We start from the raw sequence: 19988 nt of genomic DNA on the forward strand, positions 1-19988 counted from the left end.
ACTTAGACACCACTAATCTTGAAAATGTAATTTAGTAAATGATGCGTGGAATCATTCATTCTCTAGCCAAGCATTCTCGAAGGCTGCTGGAGATCTCACTTGTAATTCTAGGGTAGTATATCTGAAGTGAAGCCTTATGACTCTTTTGCCCCATCTTGTATTAGAATCATGACAGAGTTTGGGAAAAAATAAAAAGGAAAGAAATTAGAAAGTGAGGAGGGAGGAAATGAAAGAGGATGGAAGCGCTGAATGTGGTCAAAGTCCGTGTTGTACTCAGAAGCAGTCATCTGACCCCCGGCAGTGTGAACAGCACTGTGCATGGGTAAAATATGGAAAAAATGATACATTAAGATAAAAAATTGTGACAAAAATAAGTTTCAGACTTTTTGAAGACATAGTTACATTAATTTCTCATTGTCTTGAAAGATCTAAATTTATTTTGCTCTGCTTTGATTTTAACATTTTGAGTCATAGAAGCATTTTAAATTTTGACAAGCTCCTTGAACATTCTTATCTGTGTATCTCTCCATGTATGTGTGTATACAGGTTTGTGTGTGTGTGTGCGTGTGTGTGTGTGCGTGTGTGTGAGTGTGTGAGTGTGTGCGTGTGAGTGTGTGAGTGGGTGTGAGTGAGTGTGTGTGTGTGTGTGAGTGTGTGTGTGTGTGTGTGTGTATACATGTTTGTATGTGTGTGTGTGGGGGGGGCTGGAGACCTCATCAAGTGTCTTCTTCAACCACTCTCTGCCTTTATTTCCCATCCAGGGCCTCTCACAGAACTGAAAGTCAAGAACTCTCTCAGGCATCTTCTTGCCTCTGCCCAACACTGCCAGGATTGCAGGCCAAGATATCTATGTGGATGCTTGGGACTGAATTTACATCTTTATGCTAGTGTAGCAAGTGTTCCTATGACTGAACCATCATCCCAGATTCTTAATAGGATTCCGGACCTCTCAACACTTGACTTCCCAATGTTGATGTCCATGGGTCATGTTTCCAAGTTGATGTGAATGGCCTGGCTGCCCTCAAAGGCCACAGTGATGTTTGTGTCTGTTCAACTGCCAGGGGCATGTTGGTACCCATGGCCCTGCTGTGGTCAGGGGCCATGGAGATGTCCATAGTCCATGTGGCTATGTTGATGTCTGTGGCCTATGCTGTACCCAGAAATCATGTGGAAGTCCATGGCTTGTGCTGCCCCTGACTACAAAGGGCGAGGCAGCTTCTTTTGCAGTAGTAATGATGACTGCAGACTCATAGTTAAGAATGAGAGACACAGAAGGCTCCTGTAAGTCCTCCTTCCCAAGAAACAGTCTAGCCAGGAAGCCATTGAAGAAAACTCTTAAAAATTGTGATAAAGATGCTGAAGTTAGCTTTCCACAATTGATGGCTCTGGCTGAGGTGGAAGGACTTAGTTTTGTTTAAGGGACTGGTTGCAGAGGTTTGGCCATGCTCTGGTGAGTATATGGGCAACATAAATTGGACTTGTTGAGTTTTATTTCTTCTTCCTTTGTTTTAGGGGATGATACAAGGGTCGGGGTGACGGACCTGGGAGGACAAAGGGTCGAAGTGGCGGACCTGGGAGGACAGGAAAGACAAGGCGATCAAGGTGCATTGTGTTAAATTTCCAAATAATCAATGTAAAACATTAGCTTCCAGTTTGTAAATCCCCACTTGGAAATTTCCAATATTAAAAGAGAAAGGGAAGGAAGAAACAGTTTAAACATTAAAAGTTTAGATGGTGTGACCTGCAATATCAGTCCCCTAAAGTCAGCAGAAGAGAGGTGAGTCATGAAAAGGTCCTTAAAGATGAAATTTGCTCTCAAATATTTAATTAAATAGAATCAGCCAACTCTACTAAACCAGAACACTCATAATGGACTGTCTTCTCCCTTTTGAAAAGAAGACAATTATCAATTGGTATATCCTGAATGCTAAGGTCCCTCTGCATTTCCTTCTTTATTTAAGACTTTAAAAGCATAGGAGATTAAAATGGGATATTAGAAGACAGCAATGAACATTTTAAAAAATAAATGCAGTTAGCTCAGCTCAATTCAAGAGGTATGCACTAATCAGGCAAAACTGGGTTCAAATGCAGTTTTATTTAAAAACAGAAAAAGTATTTGAGGATCCATGGCTCTGAGTAAATATTCCATTAAGTTACACTAAATGTGTTACGAAGCCGATGAGGCTTTCTGTTGGTTTTAAAGGCATTATGATCAGTCTGTGAGCAATATAATCAATAATAAACAGCATAAATCTTCAATTAAGAATGCCGGCACTCTGCAGGGGAAAGCATACTTTGATTTTCCCCCTTGTATCTCCCGTATATGAGAGCAGCTAGATACCATTGTCACTCACAAAAATAAATGTGCTTATTTATTTTTAAATAGAATTGATTTTACTTCTACATAATATCAACTGATACATAGACCGAGACACTAAACATTCTTGCATCTGTGTGGGGTGTCTTTTCTCTTACTTGTTTTAGTGATAGATATAAGACATATTTGAAACCCATTGACTAACATGAAGTAAATTTCTGCTGCTAATTAGTGTGGCTGAAATTGTAATGATGTCATTCCAAAGGGACCTTACAAATGCATATTCTTTCCAATGCGATTCAGACATTAGTCTATAGTCATTATTATTCACTTAAGGCGCTCTGGTCTGGGCTCTACATGTAATCCAGCAAAAGATGAGGAGATTTAACTTTTATTGTCATGATTTAATACAGCAGATCTCTTGGTTATCATTCTGGACTAATCCAGGGATTGTAGCAACTTCTCAGAGTCTGACATTCAAGTTTTAAGTCAATCTGCCGATTGTGCCAGCAAGTGGCTGAAGGGCGATGCCTCTCTCTGCTTGCCCTATGCGATAGTCAGCATGGACTTTTCCCACTGTTCAGTTCTTAGCTTAATGTCTGATTTACCTATTTGGCACATGACTACTTTCGAATTCAGATCCACCACTCTTGTTATCCTGTTGTATCCACGCGGACACATCTGCCCCTGCCAATCCCTGGGGCGAGTGCTGAGCTCTGCATGATAAGCAAAGTAGGTACAACTTCCAGCCTTGAATGATCTTCACAGTACAGGAAAAGTATGAAGTTCTTTTCTTCTCAAAACAGTGTCTCATGTATCTCGGGCTAGTCTTGAACTCACTGTGTAGCCTTGGAACTTACGGCCAGCTTGCCTTTATTTCCTAAGGAATATATAGATATTTAATATATTTAATGAGTACTATAATTATGATATTACATGAATTAAATCAGCCTTACAAACACAAATATCAGATGGTTCTTCTCATTTGTATATCTTAGATTTTATATATATATAGAACTGTGGAGAAATAGCAGCCTGTCTAGAACTCATCGAAATCCACGTGCATCTGCCTCTCAAGTGCTGGGATTAGAGGTGTGTGCCACTACACCCAGCTACAGTTGATGTTTTGACTAATAGAGTTACTTTTATAAGCGTTCCATGACATTTTCAAGGAAAATATTTGAAATGATCTCAACTTTTTTCCATACATATATCCTTGGTAAATATTAGTAGGGTATTTCATTTTCTCGCTTATTTTGTTGCATATGATTTGCAAACAAAGTAAGTCAGTAAGTTTTGCAAGAAGATAAATATTTCTCATCCCAGTTAGACTCCATAAGCCTTTGTGTGTGTGTGTGTGTGTGTGTGTGTGTGTTTGTGTGTGTGTGTGGTAAAGGGGCATGTTTTTAAAATCTGGAATTTGGTTAAACTTCCATGCATTTTCTGAAGTTTGTCTTAAATATACAGATTATGTAAGGGAAATATAGCAGTTTTAAGAAAAAAACTCTGAAAAGCCATCCAAGAGTAGTCATGGAGCCAATGTCTTGGCCATGTTTCTCGAGAGTGTGTTTCCTCTTAGACAGCTGCTTGCTGTGTAGGGAACCTAGCACCCACCCATGAAGCTATCCTACCTGAGCACTGAAATTCACACTTGTAACTGGTTAGAATCCATAGTATGTTGAAGCCCCACAGTCTTGATGTCAGATAGGAAGATAGGGGATTTAATTTGGAAATGGCCAAGTCTTTACCTGTTTGAGTGTTTCAGAAGGCAAGCATCACTATTGCCCTTTGAGAATTCACTCAGTCCACAGAGGAGCCACATGCTAGTTCTAAACACAAGCTTACTGGTATTGTTGAGGTATTGGGTCCTCCTGGATCCTCCTGGGTGGTGACTGTCACCTTCCAGTGTGACAGTAAGATGTTTTTGCATTTAATTTATCTAAAAACATCATTCATTAAGATACAGCTCGTCTCCAGCTCAGAGGGTCCTCTCCCACCAAACTTCTAGGAAACAAGAAACCTTGGGGCAATGACACCAGCCGAAATGACCCCATCAATGCTGAAGACAGAAGTGTTTCCCTACTATTCAAAGCATTGTGTCCAGTACTGGGAAAGGACAATGGTGACCAACTGTCAACCACTACAGATATTTGTAGAATAGAGGTTAAATTAGAATGAGCTCACACCTCGATTATATCACGACCATGTCCACACACGGCTGCAGAGGATTCCTGGCTGTCTCTTTGGATGGCACCAGGCTCCCAGACATGGGTTATACAGTGGCTTCTATGCCCGATGATCCACGTGACCCTCTTGGTCCCCCTTGTGTTGCTCTCTCCCCAGTCAAGTAAGCTTTCTGGTCACATGCCTTCCTCAACCGTTAGCTTGTGGCAGCCTGCTCAACTCCTAAGAGGCTCTTGGCCTGTGTTGCTCTTTGCAGTAAGTTCGAGTCATGTTCTGACTTTCTGCTTGAGAAGAAAAGCCTTCCTGCCTCTGAGTGGTCCTCCCAGCTCCTTTAAAGGGTCAATCTTGGTATCAGGCCAGGACATTTTTTTTTTTTTCTTTTATGGTGTTAGAGTCTCACAGAGCCATGCATTTTGTGATTGCTTTCTGTATCTTGGCCTGGGCTATACCAACCACAAGAATGCTGTCACCTTTCAGTCAACCTTGGATCACCAGTGACTTGATCTGTGTACCACACACAGTGGGCCTTCAGTAAATGCCTGTTTACAACAAGATAAACGGATGGATGAATACCATGATTTCCCCGAACAAATGAATTCAACATGAAAAGCCCTTACAAGGCACCGTGGGATTTCACAGAGCAAATTCCCACGACTAAGTGGAGACCCTTTGAAAGCGGTTGCTTTTCTTGTGTTGTATGGAAACATCTGAGGCTGAAGTACGGTTTATCAGTTTGGATGGTGTAAATCTAGCAGTCCATGCTCACTGGGGTCTGGACCTCCGTTGGTATGCAACACCCCATTATGTACTCCAGTGAGTCACGCCAGACATAAGTAATACTTATCATTGCTGCATTAAAACAGGAGGGGGAAAAACAAGTCTTAGAATTTGCCCATCGAGATCTAAAAACTGTTTTTCGTTGTTGTTATTGTTTTTTGTTTTGTTTTTTGTTTTGTTTTTGCTTTGCTTTGAAGAGAAACCCAAATGACTGAAATGTCATTAAGGGCACACGTCTCACTGCGGAGGATGGGTTACCATGCTCCTCAGACGGTGCAGTTGGTAGCATCTCAGCATTGGCAGGATGAGGAAGGTTTGTGTGTCCTTTACAAGTCTGTTGTCCAGACATTTGTGTCTTACCTGCTAGAGAGACACTCCTATTCGCAGGCTACATCAGCACTTGGGGCTTGGAAAGAGAAGAAAGCCCCAAGGTAGAAGGAAATAGAGCTTCCTGGGAAGGAATGGGGGACCCTGTGGTGTCTGGAAGCCCGGACCTTCATGGCAAAACATCTCACATGGCCATGCAGGCAGTCTTATGTTTTGAAAGCAGAAATCTGATGGGTTGTACCCTCCCTCAACTTCCCTTTCACAGGCAGATGTGACTCTCCCTCATCTCTGTCTTATCTCATCACCTTCCCAGTGACCTTGTGATATCATTGGGTGGGTCCTTACCCTGTCACTTGCTCGCACAGACACTTCTTGGGACAGAGAGCAAGGTCTGTGGGCTTGGTGCCAGCGGTGTCCAGCGCACACCATAAGCCAGCAGTTGTTGAGCTGTTTTCTGCAGGGCAGATCTCATCTTCTTTAATCCCTGGTAATAATAACGCTTTTGTCATGTTGGAGGAGAAAGAAGAGAAGCAATTGAGAATGGCCTGAGAGGATGACTGTGCGCCTCTCAGGTCCGGCGACAAGAGGAGTACAATGATGGCCCTCAGAGCTACATATGGTCTTCCTTCCGAGGGAGTTGATTAAGCAGCTCCGGATGAAATTGAAATCCTGTTATTTGACCTTTGTCTGGCCTGGGAGGGCTGCAATTCGCATAACAATTTCCTTTTGTTCTTTGTTTGGAATTATTAATCCAACATGAGCCTCGAATTAATCAGGAGTAGTGCATACTACGTTTCTAATTCAGGGCTCCACTGCCTGTGTCTTTTTTAATTAAGGCCGAATGATAGCAGGCCTTCACCCTGATTGCCACACTTACCAACCACACATTGAGGGATGAAGAGGCCAAGCAGGCAGACGCAGATTACTTCAAGGTTTTACTTAATTGTTTTCTTCCTTTAAATAAAAAGCACTGTCTGAACATTGAGGCCAGGCCGGGGGAAGACCTCTGTGGCTGCTGCTTGTTTTGATTCTGGGGGCAGAGAAACTCAGGTTAGGATTGGTTCCTACCAATTGTCCAAGCTACAATTTCATTACTTATTAAAGTATACCTCGTATTTTCATTGGGCCTGGAAAGTTGGTGAGTGTTGGGTCCTATGTCAAAGCTCCTTTGCATTCTGAGGCCTTCCATCAGATTTTTCATCATTGATTGCTCAAGTCATTAAGAACTAACCAGGGCACATGTGAATCCTGGACCCGTGACCACACTGTTGTATCTTCTACTTTGTCCTAAGGGACTTGCCTGCTGAAAGATCACTGAGGAGTCTGGCCTATCTAAGGGTGAGAGCTTCCAGGAAGAACTTTTTGGAATAAGTTTTGAATTGCCTCTTCTCTCAACTGCTTCTCATATTTTAGGAGGCCTGTGCTCAGATCTAGATCAAATGATGTTCTGTGAAATTTTATTCTGACTTACGGAGTTGCTAAGCACAAGCTTAGTAACGGGAGCCACGGGACAGACTTGAGACCACATTTGAAGTGACCTCGTAAGGGTGGGTCTTCTCCTCAGATGCTCAGAAGCTCAGAAGCGGAGTCTTCACTGCATGTGTAAGGTTAGGTATGGGCAGAAATGCAGAGTCTCATAAACACAGTCAAATAGAGAAATGATAACAAGCAACAGCAAGATGCTGAGCCACGCAAGCTGGAGGATAGTTTTTGTCTCCCATGCTTACACGCCTATGTCAAGGTCAAGGTTTGGTGACTAGCTTACTTCCCTGCCCGAGATCTGCTAGACCTTCAGTGGGTAGGCAGTTGCTATACCACCCATGGACTTGAGGATGGCAAGCATTTTAGTTTACAGCCACTGCTGTTTCCTGTCACAGTTGTTCCATGTCCTATCATCATGTGAATTTTTGTCCTTTTATTTCTTGAAATTAAAATACAATTATATCATTTTCTCCCATTTCTTCTCCCCGTCCCTTCCTGTGCACCAGCTTTGATCTCAGAATCATGGCCTGTATTTCTTTAATTGATTTGTGTTTGTGTGTGTTTGTGTGGTATATGTGTGTGTGTGGAGAGTACATACATGCATGTATATTCCTATGTCTATAAATCCAGTCTGCTTCAGTCTGTGTAACGCTGCATGAGTCTATGGTTGCAGGGATACCCACGTGGAGCTCTTCCTCTTTCTCTCAGCATCTCTTAGTTGCTTGTAGTTTTTTGTCTGTGGTTGAGGCCCATGAGATGTTTCCTTTTCTACGTTAGCGTGGTTTGTGGTGTCATCCTTGTTCACAGCGTGTTGCTGAGACTTCCTGAGGAGAGCTTCTCTGACATTTCTAGGAGGTGAAATCCCACAGCCAAATTTTTGGATCTGTCAGAATCATCCACAAAAGAGGGCCTTCTACCAAGAATAAGATCCTGAATGGGGAGTCAGGACCCCTCAGGTCAGGGAAGAGCTCTTTAGTTAAATTATCATGTGGCTCCGATGTTTCCTTTTCCTTTCCAGTGGTGGCAAGGTTCCAGGAGAAAGCAAAGCTACCTCTTGCTTCTTAATGTGCATTGTTCTAGTCCTTCCATTGTAGGTAGGAGCAAGAGTCTGATTGACAGGCATGCAGACTGTGTGACTCTCAGACAATCAGAATTGTGGAGCATCAAACATGGAGGGAGGCTGCTTTTGAGCTTGTAGTGTTGTGTAAATGTGTGTGTGTGTGTGTGTGTGTGTGTGTGTGTGTGTGTGAGAGAGAGAGAGAGAGAGAGAGAGAGAGAGAGAGAGAGAGAGAGAGATGACCAGTGAGAATGTAGGTTCAGAGAGTTGGCAGCATAATTGAAGACTGACAGGAACAGAAAGGTTTGAACATGGGAATGCAGGCTAATGAGCAGGAGCAGGAGGTTTGTGGGAGGGAAATGATGAGGTGAGTCTTGAGTTCATCAGAGCAGAGGGGACCCTACCAGATCCTACCCATTATTGGAGAGTTAGCTCCAGGCAGAGATAGAGGCATGTCCTCTGGCCCAGCAGGGATGTTATGTTGCAAGGAAGACTGCTTGAGATGTGAGCAGATGCAGGAGGAGGGAGGGAGGGCATCTGAAAGCGATAGGGATGCTGGCAAAAGAAAGCAGTGATTATATGGTGCTGCCATGAGAGACTGAGCAGAGGGAGAAAGGACCACAGGGGCTCTTGGGTGGTGCTGGCAGCTGGGGTATGGGTGGGGCAGAGACTCCCAGCTGTGCTCAGCCGCCCAGGGTGGATTAGCAGAAGAGACAGGCTATGCAGTTGGTTCAGGATGGGGGTTCTGGCAAAAAGTGAAAAAGGCTAAAGAACAGTCGATATTCCTGATACCTTGCTCTGAGAAACTCCTCAGTCAAACAAAAAGGTAAACTGAATTATTGACAAGGGAAGGAAATGGAAACAGAAGCTAGGGGAGGCCAGATTACATCTCAAAGTCAAACGCTCTTCCCAACACGGTGCCCACTCATCTCGCCCTTCAACACATTTTGTTATTTCCATCAAGATGATTTTATTGAGTCATCTAGTGAGTTATAGGATGAGAACATTTCTTGTAAGGATTACACAAAACTCAAAAGTAACCCGTGTTTGATGAGGAGATTCCCATTTTACTGTAAATGTCAAATCTGTGGAAAATCTAGAAGCAGAAACCCAATTATTTATGAGCAAATACCCTTGGCTTTTTGAGGCAGGTCACATGGCTTTGCTGTCTTTCTCTTCTGGCTTGGATTCATTTGCTCTTTTCCAGTCTTTGGAAAAGGTTGACAGCTCTACACAACCCCACGTTTCCAAAAGGCACACGCCAAACTCTTTGGGGTGGTGATGCACCCAGATGGCCCACCTGCCTTTTCCCTCCTTCCTTTTCATTTCTGCAAATGTTATTACCAAATACAACAAATTTTCTTCCAAAGTCATTAGAGCCCATTTGGCACCTCCTTTAATCTGTGCCACTTCTTACCTTCTGGTTACTCTGTGAGAGGATTGAGTTGCCTTGTTGCTAGCGGCCAAATGACCAAGGGATTAATGTGTTTTCTGTCCCTGGCCAATTGGTTTGTAGTCAGTAGTTATTTATGGGGAAGTCTGGGGCCATTGGTTCTCAAGTGTATGCAGCTGTACACTTCAGAGTCCATAAGCAAATGTAGACTTACTTTATCATGTTTGGTTGTATCTCTCCCCACACTGATTAGACAATCTGTTGCCATTTATGAATGAGCCGCAACATGGCTTGGGATTCTCTTTAATTATTTGGATTCCATGTTGCAGAAGACACAGTGGTTTCGATTCACACCATCCACTGGGGGGCTGCCCCTCCTGTCACTAGTGACAAATTGCTCCTGGAGAGAACAATCTTACATATTTCCCACTGCATGTCCGCCAGGCCGCTGTGCCTGGCTCAGCTGCCGTGCGAGGACCCTCATGGAGACATTGATGACGGTGCGGCCTTGGCCTTTCTCCCTCCAGCTCTGCTCTTTTGGACATAAGGTAGAGATTACCACTAATGGTCTGTCATTTCCTAGGAGCTCCTCCCCCTGAGCTGTGTCACTGTGATTTCTTTTCTGCCTCCATTGAATGGGAGTCTTTGATGTCACAGGAGAGAATGCTGTTGGCTAACAGTCTAGAGGCTGCTTCCTTTGAGCTAAACACCACAAGAAAACAAACGTGATCTATCATACTTCATTACCAGAGGTTCTCCCTTTTGGGGTGCGCCCCTCTCTCTCTCTCTCTCTCTCTTTAAATGTCAGAGTTTTCTCCTGACAGGGATCATCGGGAAGATCTATGTGATTAACAGCAGTAATAATGTGTATTGCATTGTATTGTAAATGACCTTCCCAAGCCTGCTACTTTACGGTCCCGCTGGCATTGGCTCCACAGCATTTCTGACGACTCGGTATATACAGTGTATTAGCGCAATGGAGATCATTATGTGGCCTGTATTTGAGTCATTTTTATTTAAGATGCCAAACAATAAGCTGTTGATTGGGGGAACAAGAGGCGAACAATAATGTTCTGTGTCGTATAATACACCACCATTTTCCAGCTTTGCTTCAGAAGGGCCCTCTTCATTGTTTTTGTATAAAAATGGTTCTTAGGAGGAGGAATATTTTGCTGAGGTATGTCATTATTTTGCAAATTTCTATTATCTCATCATGTTGTCTTCATTGTAAATTGCAGCTAATTAGGAACCTAGTTAGAGCCCCAGCTTTGAGGCCGGCTTTTCTGTGAAAAGAGCCCACCGATTACCGCGCTACAAGAGAGGAAGGGGAGAGAAAAAGAGATTAATCCGGTTACCTAGGCGACACTCGCTTCCATCTGTGAGGAACAATACATTTTTGTTTCCTTGGCTCAGTTCAGATCTGTTTTGTTTAGAGGGAGAGAGAGAGAGAGAGAGAGAGAGAGAGAGAGAGAGAGAATGAGGAGAGGCCTAGGAAAGGAAAGACCCAGCTTCCCACAATGCTGAGTTGTGTCTGGCCCAGGCTTAGGGGCTTGATTTCTCTGTAAGTTAGAGGTCTCAGGAGAGTGAGAAGATGAAAGAGATAAACTCCGAAGGTCACGACCCCACCATACAAAGCCAGCAGTTTTACCTCCAAATCCCCTCCCCCCAAAGTACTTAAGGGAAACAATAGTCTGTGGTTCTCAACACCGGTAGTTCCTGTTTAAAAACAAAAAACATGGTGAATGTGAATTTTAAGTGATTTAAAATTTTATAATGAGTAAAATAATTGATAGTTCTAGGAGTCTATTTGTGAGTCTAATTTCTGCCCAGGCGAGTTATTGTAGACTTTCCTACTTTCTTTCTTCTTCGGTGTGGTCAAACTTAGTGAGTCTCTAATGAATAAGGCAGACAGGCTACTAGCCTTGCTTAGGGTTGGGGCTCCTGACGACTCAATTCCAGATGCTTTTGACCTGCACTGGAATGTCAAGTCCTGTGGAGATAGCCTTCCCCCCTGCTTTGTCCCCCTGCAGTGGGACTGCCTGCTGCCCTCTTCCTTTTATGGAGGCATCAGAGAAAGGACTGTGGAGGGCTCTGGAGAAGAAAGAGTCCAGAAGAGGCTGAGAAGTCAGGACATTTTCTGGGGAATTGACATATTCGAACCCTGGATAAGGACAGTGCTGTGGACCTGGTGCTGCCATCGCTTCTCAGCCATCATGCTCACGCTCATGAGTAGGTGTCCCTATGCAGGATGACTCAAGATTAAAGGTGGCTCCTCGAGAGGGATGCAGACCTTCCTGAGGCTTCCTGATCCACAGAGGCTCAGAGTAAGCCAGTGTTCTGGTTCCTTTTACCCCGTCCTGCAGAATCCTTGTCTCATGACTGAGGATATCATCCCAGTTCTCCTTCCGAACCGTGTTCCTAAACTTCCAAAGGCACAGACTTTGTTATCGCCAAAGGTGCTGTCCATTTCTCCTGTTTCATTTGAAAACAGAAGAAAAATCAGAGTATGGGATCTCATGTAGCACAGGCTATGAACTTTCTATATAGTCAAGGAGGACCTTGGATTCTTTATCTTAGATTATAGGATCTCATGTAGCCCAGGCTATGAACTTTCTATATAGTCAAGGAGGACCTTGGAGTCTTTATCTTAGATTATGGGATCTCATGTAGCCCAGGCTATGAACTTTCTATATAGTCAAGGAGGACCTTGGATTCTTTATCTTCCCAACTCCTACCTCTAAGAACTGGGATTGCAGGTGAGGACCGCCACACATACCCAGTTTTATGCTAGTATGGAGTTCACGCCCAGGGTTTCATACACGATAGGCAAACATTTTAAAAATTGGTGTAGCCTGGCGGTGGTGGCACACGCCTTTAATCTCAGCACTTGGGAGGCAGAGGTAGGTGGATTTCTGAGTTCGAGGCCAGCCTGGTCTACAGAGTGAGTTCCAGGACAGTCAGGGCTACATAGAGAAACCCTGTCTCAAAAACAAACAAAACAAAACAAAACAAAAAACTGGTCTAGCCTGATGCCTTGTTTCTTGTTGGGCTACTTAGAGCATTGGCATTCTTGATTCCCTGTTCTATTTGGGCACCAAAATAGGACTTATAAGTGGTCTCAGCAGTCTATAAGAATACCAGAATTATGGAATTCTAGTTTGTTATATTATTCATTATATTTTATGGATTAAAATCAACAATAAAATGTTGGCTCATATCCCAAACCTTATGCCCCTCAAATGGTCTTTTATTTGTTGAACTCTTTCTACATCAGCCCATGGGTACCCCATGTGGGACAAGATGCAGCGGAATCCAGGGGTGAAGACCTGCAAGGGGAGCCTTGTCTAGGACCTTTTAACTGCATAAGGTCGATGTGATCAGATAACATATTTGTGTCACACCCCAAGCAGTATTCCCTAGAGACCAGGGAACCCATGGCAGTGTGAGCACACAGATATTGTAGGACCTCCTTTTTTTGACTGGTAAGATGGTCTCTTCTTCAATGCAAATGGACTGGTTTAAACATTCTTAGGCTGATTTGGCCTCTTAGGGAACTTGGCCTCTGTACCTCTTCTTATCCCCCAGGAAAAACTCTGAAATCTACATAGAAATATGGGGAAGTTCATATGGCATAAATTCAGCCTTACCCAGGAAAGCTTTCTTTATAGAAAGGCTTCTGGCTCTAAGGGTCACTTACCAAGGGGACATCAGGGTCTCCTTCCCTCATCTTTGTGGACGGCTAGCAATCCTAATTCATGTTCTCAACTAGACTAAAGTTCTGTGGGATTCAGCCTCTCTATGAGAGCTGCCTATCACTATACCTGGGGAAGGTTTGGGATTAAAGGGCACAAGACAGGTCTGTTCCTTCTGTGTAAAACAGGTCTTTTACCACTGATCGTTAGCTTTCTGCAACACTGCAGAGGCTGATGAGATAAGAGTAGATGCTTCTTAGAAGGGGGAACAAAATTCCCATGGAAGGAGCTATAGAGACAAAGTTTGGAGCAGAGACTGAAGGCATGACCATCCAGAAACTGCCCCACCTGGGGATCCATCCCATAAACAACCATCAAACCCAGACACTATGGCAGATGCTAACAAGAGCTTGCTGACAGGAGCTTGATATAACTGTATCCTGAGAAGCCCTGCCAGTGCCTGATTAATACAGAAGTGGATGCTATAGTCACCCATTAGACAGAGCACAGGGTCCCCAAAGAAGGAACTAGAGAAAGGACCCAAGGAGCTGAAGGGGTTTGCAGCCCCATAGGAGGAACAAAAGTATGAACTAACCAGTACCCCCCCAGAGCTCCCCGGAACTAAGCCACCAATCAAAGAAAACACATAGTAGGACTCGTGACTTTAGTTGCATACGTAACAGAGGTTGGCCTAGTCGGTCATCAATGGGAGGGGAGGCCCTAGGTCCTGGAAAGGCTCTATGCCCCAGTATAGGGGAATGCCAGGACCAGGAATGGGAGTGGGTGGGCTGGGGAGCAGGGGGAGGGGGAAGAGAATAGGGGATTTTCAGAGGGAAAACTAGGAAAGGGGATAACACTTGAAATGTAAATAAAGAAAATACCCAGTAAGACAAAAAAGGGAGAAGTTCTAGGAAGAAGGAACGGTGGGAAAAGAGTATATATCTTAAAGAAACAAAGAGACAATAAAGTAAACACACACACACACACATACACACATACACCAGTAGGTCATAGTTAGCAGACGGTTGGGGTCCTGCTCCTTTCCTGGTAGCTTCAGGGTGAGCTTGATGCTTTCCTGAGCAGACGGTGTGACTTTGTCTCATCCTTCCTCCCCACCATCCACCCTCTGCCTCCTCCCTTTGGAGGCAGTAACTTCTAATGCTCTGCCCCTGAAACGTGGATAGGAATGGATGGAGAGGGTGCCACCTGCTGATCTCTCATTCTAAAGCATTGCTCCCAAGGTTTCCCAGAGGAGTTTTAGGAACACCTGGCAGCAGAAGGGAACAGAAAGCCTTCGTCTTCGAGGGTCACAGTTCCATCCTCAGTAAGCGATACGATCGATCGGTTTGTCATGACAGGGTTCAGGGAATGATTCTGAAACGCTTTCACTCATCTCAGTATTTTCCATGTTGGTTCATTAATTTCAGAAGAACTTAATTATGGATCCTTTGCTGAGCTCTCGAGTATTTCCTCATATGATACGAAGTAAGTTGTGTGTCAATCAAAGGCAGGGAACTTCTCAGTCATGTAAAGTTTCTTCTCTACAATTTCACAGTGACTTTTGCCCAGTGGGGTGAAATTCATCCAGTGAATCCTCGCATTGTGGGTCAGCTTGGACGTGATATGAGAGTCTTCATTCTGTCTGCAATGGTTACCTTCATTCAGGTGGCCCTGGCTTAAAGCCACTTCAGGAAGTGGCTTAAAGAAACATAAACTTTGGCTTGTCCCATGAATTACCCACTTATAATCTAAGTTAAGATATTCTAAAAACTTCCCATCCATATTCTTCCTGGTGATGCTTGAAAAAATCTTGTTAGTTTTTAAACATAATTATTAGAGTATTAAAAGCTCACACAGTATGAAGAGTTAGGGAATTTTATATATTTAGAAACTCTATGTGTACCTCACTATTTAATAGGCACCAAAGCAAGCTGTAGGAGTAATTGTCTATTTAATGTGATTATATCAGACAGACAAGTTTAATTTTGGTCATACTTGCCTCAACTGTTAATGATTATATGTCTGTCGATTGTCCCATGGTGTTACCCACTTGCCTTACATACATATACCTATCCCTGACAGTGAATGTATATGTCTGATGTGACAGAGGTTTCCTATTTTCTAAGAATGTAAACTATGCTTCAACTTACCAGGACTGTAAACGAGGCCTGTGTGGTTACCTCTCCCATTTCCCTTCCATTCTTATCTCCATGATTTTCATGTGTTCTGTCATCCCCTCTACTAGAACTGCTAGTTAAGATGTAATTTTTGAAGTTTCCCAAGATGTGAGGTGAGTTGATGTGTGCTCATGCAAAGTCAAGCTCCTCACTGATTGAGGTTGATTTGAGTCTAATTGATGCTCAGGAGCAATGGCTATTAACCCAGGCCTCCAGTGCTGAAGAGATGCTGTTTCTAGTCAACTGAGGCATGAATCAGGTTGCAGGCAAAGCAGAAGAATGGGCAGCAAAGGAGTTGTTACCACAATGGGGCTGCTCTAGATTTGGGCCAGAGCCGTCAGCGTCTCCAGTTACCCTATTACACGGAAGCTGTTAACAAAATAGATGTGAGCTCTCCCCATTTGGAAGAAGTAAAAACAAGAATAGAAGCCAAGAAAGGAACTACAAAATCACAACCAGGGACATTTGTGTGTACATGAGGTGGATCTGTGCATATGTCCCTGTGTGCATGTATCCTACATGCTTGTCCATGTAACTGCATGGACATGATTTTCTGCCTTATAAATTGACTAGTTCCCATAGGCCTTCTGCAGATAAGTAGTCCTGAATGGATGAAGCAGGATGATGGTCTGAGCAGTTTTCCAGCTAAAACACATTGGTGTCTTGTGACACCGGCTTTTTTATTTCTTCTCTATTAGAAAGTGCATATGAGATTTCTTTAAACAAAGGGGCCATATGACTGGCCACTGGGGCTTCTTCCTTTCCCACCATCCATGCTCACACGGCTACTATTTTAGAATCTGTGCTGATTTCTAAGGAACAATTCTCTAAGAGATCGGAGGGGCTGGTTATTTCTCTTTCTAGGTTGGAAGTCAGGCACAGCCTTCTTTAGCTCACCCGCAAGCCTGTTTGTCTTGTTTAGGCTAAGGGGCTGCTACCTCATCTGTCCTGTCTCTCTTTATGTAATGTTTTTCTTACAGGATTCATGCTTTTCAGGATATAATGAAATACATCATTCCCAACGGCTTCATTTGCACACTCCTCCTATGATTTGACTGCTTCAGCTCATGTCTCACCTGGACTTTTGCCTCTAGCTGCAATCAGAGTTCAGGCTGGAGCCCTCTCAAGGCCTTGCTGGGCTGGGAGCACAGAAGCTGCTGCTTGGTATCCGGGTCTCTCAGTGGGGAGGGCTTGGTATCTCCCCCCTGTGGCGATCCCTTATGTGGTAGTCTCTTGCATAGCAGCTGACCTCTTCCTGAGGGAGGAGGATCTTCCAGAAGACCCAGGTGAAGGCAGTGAGACTTCTCCTCATACGGGACAATATCTCCATCATGTTCTATTTGCCATAAAGACAAGAAGCTGTAGGTAGGGTCAACCACTCCTTCCTGGAGGTGAGCTCATAGGGCCTCTGTTCTGGGAGGCACAGTTGACCAGGGAGCTGTATTTGCAGACTGGCTGCAGGCATCTCTAATGAGTTAGTTAATACTAGTTTGGGGAAAGAAACACTTTAATAACTTAGCAGTTAATCTACAAGAACTCAAAATTAAGAGCTTCTAAAACATGCCCTTGAAATCCAGAAAGTCTAAAAGGTATTTTCTTTTTCACTTGATATTAAATTGTAGAGACAGGCTACCTGAAAGAAATAATCTTAGGGTCATAGAACCTTGGGTTCCCTCCAGTTTGTGCTGAAGCTTTAAAAACCAATTGCTCAGATTTACTTCAAGCTCTCCTTGGTGGTTGTCCATTCAAGCTGCCTTAACACTAAACTCCCCTGACTGACATAATGAGGCCCTATCCGCTAAACCTGTTGTGTCAAAAATCTTCTTGAAGTGTCTTCATTTACATATTTCTAACATTGTGGAAACAATCATAATAGCCAGTGCTGTCAGATCCATTGTAGCAGGCTTTCAGTCTCTGATTGACGGGGCTAATAATTGATACTAGGGGTCTATCTATTAGAGTTGTTGTTTATTTGGCATTATATTCAACAGCACAGGTGCCGGGAGTCCTTGGAAATGCTATGGTAAATGTAGCCATGAATTCTTCGCTCTTGTCATCGCCACTGGTTTGGATCAAACTGTCCCTAAATTAGTCAACTGGAAACAGAACATTCTTCATCTTTTCTTTGGGATATCTCTGATGTCTAGAATCGTCTTCTCTGCCATTATTTCAGCCTTGTTGAGTGGCAGCTATACTTCAGAATTTCAAAGGAGTTTATGCCAAAGAAGATAAGTGTTTCTTTCCTTTGCTGTTCCCTCTTCCTGACTGACCATTTAGACTCTTGGGAATCTGACAGGTAAGGAGATCATTCAGATATACATAATAGAAAGCTCTTTAGCCCTCTCTAATTCCGACTGCCTTTATCCCCTCAGTTGAGAAATTTTGTGGATCGACTAAGCATAGTGGAAGAATGGCCACCAAACACATGTTGGTGATAGTTTGATTTTTTTTTTTTTTGTACTGGCCATGGTACAAAGGAATATACTAGATGCAGGCTGAAATGTTGTTACCTGCTTGGCTGGTCCAGATAGTAACAGAGACCCTGAGGGGAGTCCAGCTAACACCGCTGGGTGTAGGCAGATCTGTCCATTTTCTTATGGGAAAAGTGCTCAGGATGAGGTCCCTCCCCCCATACAGAACCCAAGTGCATCTGTGCTGAGTGCAGACTCTGACTGACTCTATAAGGAGGACAATGAAGTGAGCTTTGTCGTGAACATTCCCAAGCTTCATTCTTCTCACCTCTCAGTCTTGACTGTTGAACTATTTATCACCCTGCATATGACAAGAATGTTTCTCTAGACAATCTCCTGCTTTCATATTTTTTCTGTTATATGATTCTGATAAAAAGATGAGGATTCTCCTTTTGTCCCTAAGAGTGATTATCAGATGCCCCACAGGGTCTTTCTATCTACCCTTTGGTTCACTTCTGTCAACATTATCTGAGAAAACAAAACTCCCAAGTTGTAATGTGCAGTGTCAACCACTGACAATGGTGTAATGAACAGAACAGAGATCTGCTGTGGAATCCACAGGTTGTCTCGCTTCCATGAGGGAATCATGCAAATCTCCACAAGAACCCTTTACCTACAATTTCTCCCATCAAGATATGTTTCCTAGTAATGATGACGATACAGGCCTTTGACATTAATGGGCCATTTATAGCCCATCCTAAACTAGGCATTGAACAGGCCTAGGATGAGCATCTACTAAAACAATCCTACATGCAGATAGAAGATTTAAGTACTTCAACTGTAAGAGTTTTCTGGGTTTTCCAACCCCCATAGAAAAAAGCATTCTGAAATCTAGTGACTAATAGTTGATGCTTGCCATAAAACGAAACAAAACCAAAACAAAGTCAGTTTGCAGATTCTCTCATGTTTATGCTCTCTTCCTTTTTAGTGAAGTTTCTCAGATGACAATTTCAACTTGCATTGGTCACTGTGGTAGTCATGTCTCTGGTACAAGTCCTTCATTCAGAAAATGATCCTCTGGTTCATGGGCACTATTGCCGGGCACTTGTGTTGATTAGTGAACTGAATTCAGATATACATAATAGAAAGCTCTTTAGCCCTCTCTAATTCCGACTGCCTTTATCCCCTCAGTTGAGAAATTTTGTGGATCGACTAAGCATAGTGGAAGAATGGCCACCAAACACATGTTGGTGATAGTTTGATTTTTTTTTTTTTTTGTACTGGCCATGGTACAAAGGAATATACTAGATGCAGGCTGAAATGTTGTTACCTGCTTGGCTGGTCCAGATAGTAACAGACCCTGAGGGGAGTCCAGCTAACACCGCTGGGTCTAGGCAGATCTGTCCATTTTCTTATGGGAAAAGTGCTCAGGATGAGGTCCCTCCCCTCATACAGAACCCAAGTGCATCTGTGCTGAGTGCAGACTCTGACTGACTCTATAAGGAGGACAATGAAGTGAGCTTTGTCGTGAACATTCCCAAGCTTCATTCTTCTAGTGAACTGAAGTGCGGAAACAGCCGAGTGGAACACACCTGTAGTCCTGGCATGTGGAAGGAGTCTTGATTTGTTCTCTAAACTATAGCATTCACCAACGAAGCTGTGGGGGATAGGTTTTATCTTGTGATATTTTAAATTACAAATTATAACTGTCAAAGTCAGTGGAGGTGCTAATCATTTTTTTTTTGTCACCTTGATATAAACTGGAACCATTTGAGATTGCGTCTATCAGATTGCCTATAGGCAATACTATGGTGTGTTTTCATGTTTGATGATTGACGTGGGAGGTCCTAGTGCACCGTGGGAGGTGCCATTCCCTAGGCAGGTGGTCTTGGAGTGTGTAAGACAAGCTGGCTGAGCAAGCCATGAGAGCATCCAGTACACAGTGCACCTCCGTGGCCTCCCTACAGTTCCTGCTTCTGGGTTCCTGCCTTGAATTCCTGCCCTGAGTTTCCACAATGATGGAGTGTTACACAAGGCTGAAAAACCTTTGTCCCCAAGTTCTTTTTGGTCATAGTGTTTATTAGAGCAGTGGAAAGCAAACTAAGATAGTGGGCTCATTAGTATTTTCCATGTCTTATTTAGTGTGTGTGTGTGTGTGTGTGTGTGTGAGA

General features: G+C 43.5%; 1 protein-coding gene across 7 annotated transcripts in view; it reads left to right on the plus strand.

The window, feature by feature from the left end:
* Positions 1-19988, plus strand: part of Sox5 (SRY-box transcription factor 5) — a 944504-nt gene that overhangs the window by 518603 nt on the left and 405913 nt on the right. For 2 of the 7 annotated variants that reach the window (XM_085839787.1, XM_085839788.1), the window contains exon 5: positions 1513-1602. The exons of the other annotated variants lie outside the window; for them this stretch is intronic. The gene's annotated coding sequence lies outside the window, so the exon portion shown is untranslated. The remainder of the gene's footprint in view (positions 1-1512; positions 1603-19988) is intronic. 7 annotated transcript variants of the gene reach the window in all.

The sequence above is a fragment of the Mus caroli genome, unplaced genomic scaffold, assembly GCF_978045245.1.
Source record: "Mus caroli unplaced genomic scaffold, Mus_caroli_1 scaffold_7, whole genome shotgun sequence".
NCBI classification, from domain to species: Eukaryota; Metazoa; Chordata; class Mammalia; order Rodentia; family Muridae; genus Mus; species Mus caroli.